We start from the raw sequence: 7294 nt of genomic DNA on the forward strand, positions 1-7294 counted from the left end.
ATAGCCAAGCTCGGGAAATTCTAAGCAACGTGCACGAGTTCATGAAGGAGGAAGCCAGTCATGGTGTTAGCATCCCAATAAAGCATTTGGCAAGAGAGCAGCGAACAGCAGCAACAAATTGTTCATATTTCATAATTTTGGAATTATTCAAAATAAATAAATTATGTAGCTCCAACATCATTTCAACTCTGGCTCCGGCACGTGTTCTTGTAGAAATTGCATAGAGGAGGCTGTTATTTTTGCTGCTTAATGCGATACATATTGTTTTCTGTGTTAAAATTGCCATGTTTTGATGGGTGATAAGCCTATTGAAAACTGTGATCGAGCGAGATATTTTTTTGCGCTGAATAGTATTGAAATAGCATAAGAAGTCTTATTATTTATTTTATATTTTGATGTTTTAGTTAGGAATATATTGATTTTCAATTTTCTGTTGCTGCGTAATGACCGGGGGGTCGAAATAGAGCGGCATCTGCCGCCACCCCCCAGGGAGGCAAAATGACTAGCGCCGGCCCTGGTTCATAACAAAAGAAAAAGCCGCGCAGCTTATCGTCTAGTGGCAGTATATGTACTTGTTATTGTTGTGGAAGCCGGCATCCTTTGTAAATGTACACAAAGGCAACCGACTGTTGCCGATCTCAGAGAGGAAATAATAATACTGCTTCAGGAGGAGTGTTATGGTGCAATTGTAGCGGTTTAACACGTTGGCATGTTATTATCTGCCGTTGCAGTTCCATACCAGTGTATACGGGTTTTGGAAGTGAAAAGTTAAAACGCCACCAGTGCATTAATGCAATGAAAAATAATATATATATTTTTTTATTTTGTTTGAAATCATTCAAATAAGGAATCGTATGAAGAAGTCTTCTTTGCAGCATATTTGGTAATTTTACTTATGTGTTAGTTCATATTTTGCGAATTTTTAGTCCATATGTATGTAGCTACATACAAAGTCACTTGTTAGTACATATTAATCCTAGTCCTGGTATAATGCATGACGTTTAAAACTCAACGTTAGATAGACCTGAATTCTCTAATTTTATTGTTGTACGTAACAGCTGTGCATCGGCGCACTGCAGCGATTTTTCTATCTGCTCCATTAGCAACACTGCTTCTTTAGTTGTTTCGCACATCGCACGGCAGAATTATCTGCGCTGGACTCTACCCAGTGCGGCGACCTGTTCACCCAGTGATGCGTCTCTGCTCACGAACCTTTCGAAAGCTGCGTGCTCTAACTTTCTGTCTGTTTCGTGACGTGCATCCAGATCCGTCTGCGTGGTGTTGTAAGCAATGTCGTGATTTTTGCATGCGGCGTCCAACGGATTCACACCCTTGTCCCCTCTCTCCAATTTTTCTCAAGTTTGGTACCCGGTCCGCAGTACTGGTAGCCAGGTAAATGTACGTGTTCTCGAAAAGTTTGGAGCAATCCAAATACTAGCAACTGATGAAACTGTACGATGGTCTGGACATTGCAACGTTCGCCTCGGAAATAAACCACTCGACGATTGTCGTGAAAATTCAGTCGTTGTGTTCGACGACGCTATCCTGGAAAATCAAAATGAAATTCGCAACTTTTTCACGCAAGGTCGTCACAAAGGAATGGATTGTTTTTACCTAGCTCAAACGTTTTCTAAAATTCCAAAACAAACAGTTAGTACGCGACAACGCTAATTTCATATGTTTGTTTCGTCAAGATCACACCAACCTCAAGCACGCGTACGATGACTATGTAGGCGGAGACATGAACTACAATTAATTTTCGGAACGCTGCAGCTCTACTTGCTGGAACGGTGACGATTTCGGATTCGCGACGATCGACATGACGAGGAAACCCAACGACGGAAAATACAGAAACAAAATCAACGACTTTCTAAACGTTGCAACGTTGTGAGAAACGACGTTTATTTATATACGTATATTAATTGTAGTTCATGTCTCCGCCTACGTAGTCATCGTACGCGTGCTTGAGGTTGGTGTGATCTTGACGAAACAAACATATGAAATTAGCGTTGTCGCGTACTAACTGTTTGTTTTGGAATTTTAGAAAACGTTTGAGCTAGGTAAAAACAATCCATTCCTTTGTGACGACCTTGCGTGAAAAAGTTGCGAATTTCATTTTGATTTTCCAGGATAGCGTCGTCGAACACAACGACTGAATTTTCACGACAATCGTCGAGTGGTTTTATTTCCGAGGCGAACGTTGCAATGTCCAGACCATCGTACAGTTTCATCAGTTGCTAGTATTTGGATTGCTCCAAACTTTTCGAGAACACGTACATTTACCTGGCTACCAGTACTGCGGACCGGGTACCAAACTTGAGAAAAAATTGGAGAGAGGGGACAAGGGTGTGAATCCGTTGGACGCCGCATGCAAAAATCACGACATTGCTTACAACACCACGCAGACGGATCTGGATGCACGTCACGAAACAGACAGAAAGTTAGAGCACGCAGCTTTCGAAAGGTTCGTGAGCAGAGACGCATCACTGGGTGAACAGGTCGCCGCACTGGGTAGAGTCCAGCGCAGATAATTCTGCCGTGCGATGTGCGAAACAACTAAAGAAGCAGTGTTGCTAATGGAGCAGATAGAAAAATCGCTGCAGTGCGCCGATGCACAGCTGTTACGTACAACAATAAAATTAGAGAATTCAGGTCTATCTAACGTTGAGTTTTAAACGTCATGCATTATACCAGGACTAGGATTAATATGTACTAACAAGTGACTTTGTATGTAGCTACATACATATGGACTAAAAATTCGCAAAATATGAACTAACACATAAGTAAAATTACCAAATATGCTGCAAAGAAGACTTCTTCATACGATTCCTTATTTGAATGATTTCAAACAAAATAAAAAAATATATATATTATTTTTCATTCCATTAATGCACTGGTGTCGTTTTAACTTTTCACTTCCAAAACCCGTATACACTGGTATGGAACTGCAACGGCAGATAATAACATGCCAACGTGTTAAACCGCTACAATTGCACCATAACACTCCTCCTGAAGCAGTATTATTATTTCCTCTCTGAGATCGGCAACAGTCGGTTGCCTTTGTTGTACATTTACAAAGGATGCCGGCTTCCACAACAATAACAAGTACATATACTGCCACTAGACGATAAGCTGCGCGGCTTTTTCTTTTGTTATGAACCAGGGCCGGCGCTAGTCATTTTGCCTCCCTGGGGGGTGGCGGCAGATGCCGCTCTATTTCGACCCCCCGGTCATTACGCAGCAACAGAAAATTGAAAATCAATATATTCCTAACTAAAACATCAAAATATAAAATAAATAATAAGACTTCTTATGCTATTTCAATACTATTCAGCGCAAAAAAATATCTCGCTCGATCACAGTTTTCAATAGGCTTATCACCCATCAAAACATGGCAATTTTAACACAGAAAACAATATGTATCGCATTAAGCAGCAAAAATAACAGCCTCCTCTATGCAATTTCTACAAGAACACGTGCCGGAGCCAGAGTTGAAATGATGTTGGAGCTACATAATTTATTTATTTTGAATAATTCCAAAATTATGAAATATGAACAATTTGTTGCTGCTGTTCGCTGCTCTCTTGCCAAAATGCTTTATTGGGATGCTAACACCATGACTGGCTTCCTCCTTCATGAACTCGTGCACGTTGCTTAGAATTTCCCGAGCTTGGCTATGCAAGGTTTTTGATTTCAACTTCGACAGAACTGGAGGCATTATGGAATTTAACGTTCATTAGCAAACACACACTTTTACATACACACACGCAATACACGCACACAACATCAAACCGGTCAAATACTTAGTATAAAATAAAAATATGGTGCTTCCAATCCAACAAAACTCACCGCCACTTTACCTGCCTTTTCCCCTTCCATGACAGAAATAGTGCTTCATTATTACAGTTGGCAACACTAGTTACTAGCTAGCCAATAAACATGCACTGCATAAAAGAAGCAAGCACTACGCCGTGCTATATTGCCACATTAGCGTCCCTACCGAACCGCAAGCTGGAGCGCTATTCAATTGTTTTCAATGATGTTTGCGCGAGTGTGTCCAGGAATAGAATAACAATATGGCAACAATAGCGAAGATTATCGAGCAGGGTAGAACACATGATGCTAAGAGAGAGGGGGACGAAACGAAAATTCGTTTCTACGCAACGGCAAATTTACGTGTGTGGCACTCTACCACCATCGCCATGAACACGAAACAAAAAATTGGGGTAGGGTATATAAATAACATAGAGTGAAAAATAATAATAATAACAACATGTCTCGTATAACTGATTTGCCGCCCGAGCTACTATGTAAAATATTTAAACACGCAGTAAACGGAGATTGTGAGGATGTAGGGAAACTTGTAATCATAGCAAGAACGACGCCGGAATTTCGCATCCCTTGTGAAATGGTTCTCAAGGACCATCTTCAGGAGATCAGCGGCCTGAGGTGCGATAATCTCAACATTCTGCTTTCGGCTGCTGGGGAAAAATTGAACAAGAGGTCGGACGAACTGAACGAGGCGATGCAGGGAAGAAGACGGTACACAGTAGATTGGTACAAGTCTGAGCAGGAGAAGAAAAATATCATTACGCACATCATCGCGTTTTCCGAAGCACGGACTTTCTTCCTCTGTTAAAAAAATAATAATATATATACGTGTCAAAAAAACAACAACTTGAAGTTGGCAATAGAAATATTTTTTTTCCACACTTAGAGCACAGTTTGGTCGCACATATTCGCTTTCCCAGCACACAAGTACGACAGTGCTTTTGAAAATATTTACTTGACACAGCAATTTGGCACGTAGGGCAATTTTTTTACAGAACACATAATGCAGAGATTTTTTGGGGGTATGTTATTTAATACCTAATGCTGTGCAATGCAAAATATAATTGTTCACTTTTTTTTTTAACTATTTTCTATTTTTTTTTTCGCCAAATTATATGCTTCTAGTCTTCTATACAATACAATATACGAACAATATTGTCAACAGTATCATATTTGAGCAGGTCGCTTGTCACCTAAACACTACAGCTCACAGGTTGGGAAAATCTGACATGAAAGTAGATAATACGCTTAAGTTTTATTTATATATATAATTTTCACGGGGCGTACAATATTGTCGACAGTATGATATTTGAGCAGGTCGCTTGTCACCTAAACACTACAGCTCACAGGTTGGGAAAATCTGACATGAAAGCAGATAATACGCTTATGCCTTATTTATATATAATTTTCACGGGGCGTACAATATTGTCAACAGTATTATATTTGAGCGGGTCGCTTGTCACCTAAACACTACAGCTCACAGGTTGGGAAAATCTGACATGAAAGCAGATAATACGCTTATGCCTTATTTATATATATAATTTTCACGGGGCGTACAATATTGTCAACAGTATTATATTTGAGCGGGTCGCTTGTCACCTAAACACTACAGCTCGCAGGTTGGGAAAATCTGACATGAAAGCAGATAATACGCTTATGCCTTATTTATATATAATTTTCACGGGGCGTACAATATTGTCAACAGTATTATATTTGAGCGGGTTGCTTGTCACCTAAACACTACAGCTCGCAGGTTGGTAAAATCTGACATGAAAGCAGATAATACGCTTAAGTTTTATTTATATATATAATTTTCACAGGGCGTACAATATTGTCAACAGTATTATATTTGAGCAGGTCGCTTGTCACCTAAACACTACAGCTCGCAGGTTGGGAAAATCTGACATGAAAGCAGATAATACGCTTATGCCTTATTTATATATAATTTTCACGGGGCGTACAATATTGTCAACAGTATCATATTTGAGCAGGTCGCTTGTCACCTAAACACTACAGCTCACAGGTTGGTAAAATCTGACATGAAAGCAGATAATACGCTTAAGTTTTATTTATATATATAATTTTCACGGGGCGTACAATATTGTCAACAGTATTATATTTGAGCAGGTCGCTTGTCACCTAAACACTACAGCTCGCAGGTTGGGAAAATCTGACATGAAAGCAGATAATACGCTTATGCCTTATTTATATATAATTTTCACGGGGCGTTCAATATTGTCAACAGTATTATATTTGAGCGGGTCGCTTGTCACCTAAACACTACAGCTCGCAGGTTGGGAAAATCTGACATGAAAGCAGATAATACGCTTATGCCTTATTTATATATAATTTTCACGGGGCGTACAATATTGTCAACAGTATTATATTTGAGCAGGTCGCTTGTCACCTAAACACTACAGCTCGCAGGTTGGGAAAATCTGACATGAAAGCAGATAATACGCTTATGCCTTATTTATATATATAATTTTTCACGAACGTACAATATTGTTAAGAGCGTTAGTTTCCGTAGAGCTCTCTTTTTCCATCTTTCCTCTATACAGTGAAGCTGTAGAAGACACAATTAGCTAACCTAGCATACAACATACCTTCCTAATTAATATGGATATTGTCACACATTCCTCTTATTTTATACTGTTGTAAATAGAAAAAATTATGTACGGTAAATATTTTGTACATTATAGGAAAAAAATGCAAAATATCCCCCAACTTTAATTCGAATCGAGTCGAATTTTTACATATTCTCACGCCGGCACATATTGTCCTAGTAGTTGTATTTACGGTGGGATAAACCCGAGAAAGTATGAACTCTCCTCAAGCAGGTTTGGCTATACTTAAAACTAGCTTAACATGGCCATATGAGTTTTTTGCTCTAGTGTGAAACCCCGTATAATCCAAGATTTTTGTAAAAAGCCCTCATGGATTCCATGAGAAAGTATGACCCCCTCAGATTGATGAGGCTACACTTATAAAAGGCACTTTTGTGAGATTGTTGTCCATAAATTTGTTAAAAATATGCCCCTCTTGTGGCCACACTTAAAACTAGGCCACCCACACACACACACACATATTTACTTCTGGTTTAAGTTCAATTGGGCACCAGCTTCAATTTGTTTATCTAATATTAAAACAATGTAATTCTTCTAGAATTGCTCCGTGACTCTCTCATTTCTTACGTCATAAACATATGATTTTTCACCTATGAGAATAACACTACAAATGGTGTCTTCAGGTAAAGCCTCATGGAATTCACAGATAATTTTAATGTTTGTCCTGTCATTCACCACAACCTGTTTCCTTTTTGAAGTGTTGATTACAAACATGGGTCTCCGTGCTTTGAATTCATCTGGTGAGTAATACATATCAGTACTGCCAGTAGTGACACGTTTGAAAGCCGAAAATGCCTCATATAATTTAAGAAAATCATCCTTGGACATGTCTAAAT

The sequence above is a fragment of the Lepisma saccharinum genome, chromosome 1 (assembly GCF_977018435.1).
Source record: "Lepisma saccharinum chromosome 1, izLepSacc3.1, whole genome shotgun sequence".
Classification (NCBI taxonomy): domain Eukaryota; kingdom Metazoa; phylum Arthropoda; class Insecta; order Zygentoma; family Lepismatidae; genus Lepisma; species Lepisma saccharinum.